This window comes from Octopus bimaculoides, chromosome 14, assembly GCF_001194135.2.
Source record: "Octopus bimaculoides isolate UCB-OBI-ISO-001 chromosome 14, ASM119413v2, whole genome shotgun sequence".
Lineage (NCBI taxonomy): Eukaryota > Metazoa > Mollusca > Cephalopoda > Octopoda > Octopodidae > Octopus > Octopus bimaculoides.
In genome coordinates, this window is record NC_068994.1 from 7963823 (window position 1) to 7965258 (window position 1436).

Here is a 1436-nt window from a genome sequence, read left to right on the forward strand (position 1 = left end):
ATGTATGTATATATACATACATATGTAACATAACACAGGGTGAAAATGCTAATGAGTATAAATGACATCAATATCCGGTAAAGGGAAGCTAAGACTAAAGCTTTTAAAAGTTTTCAAATGACTTCCGTAGAAATAATTGTATAGATCCTGCAAGTATGATGTAACAAGCGGTAGATTCCAGCAGCGAAGGCCTCCTCTTGTAAACTCATCCAGCTTAGTGTTCAAGAAACGTAGTCAAAACCGATGCAGGCCGATGCAGGACACAGCGTTCTTAGTTGTGCATTTGTGTCGTCTGATGGCGGATACCTTTAACCGTGGCTTTTATCTGTGCAAATGCTGACTTAGAAACCCACTACCTAATTCTGGTTAATGGCTGTCCCCACCACCACCACTACTACTACTACTACTACTACTACTACTACTACTACTACTACTACTACTACTACAGCCTAGAAGACGAGCAGCCTCGTTCTGGAAGGTCTGTAGAGCTGGACGAGAACGTCCAGCAAAATCTGGTGGAACAAAAACCATATCGTAACTGTTGAGGAACTAGCAGAGAAGCTTGGATTAGGTTATTCGACCATTCATCGACACTTACGTGTCATCGGAAATGTCAGCAAATTGGTTCAATGGGTTCCTCACAAACTTTCCGAGTCTAATCGCGCGCAGAGAGTGAATGTGTGCTCTTCTTTGCTGTCACGTCTCACGAATGAATCCTTTTTGGACCGAATAATGACTGGAGGACGAGAAATGGGTTCTCTATAAAGCTATCAAGCGCCAAAACAGTGGGTAGGGAAAGGAAAAACACCGGCACTCCAAGCTTCACTCACGCAAGGTGTTGTTATATGAAGGGTTTAGTCCACTTTGAGCTTTTAAACCCACACCAAACGATAGCAAAGGAGATCTACTCCGAGCAACCTGAGCGGCTTAAGTCAGCGCTAGAAGAAAAATGACCATCTTTGGTTTCAAGACGAAAGGTGTTTTTCAATCAGGATAATTCTCGGCCACATACAATGAGTATGGCATGCCAAAGGCTGGAGCAGTTTGAATGGGAAACGATGCCCAAACCACCATATTCGCCGGACACCGTCCCATCTGATTATCATTTATTCCGCAGTCTTCAAAATCATTTGAACGAAAAATATGAATTCTGTAGACGAGGTCAGAACTGTACTGGAGGAGTATTTTTCGGCACGGTCAAGTGAATTTTGGAAGATAGATGGAAAAGCATTGTAGAAAATGTAGGAGAGTATATTTTAGATTAAAAAAGAACTTTATCTTAATTTTGAAAAATAATAGAAGGATAAAACAACACATTATATATGGGATGATCCAATAATATATATATATATATACTTATGACAGACAGTATACAAACTTGCATGCACACACGAGCATGTAAGTGAGTATATTATGTATTATATAAGAGTGTGTGT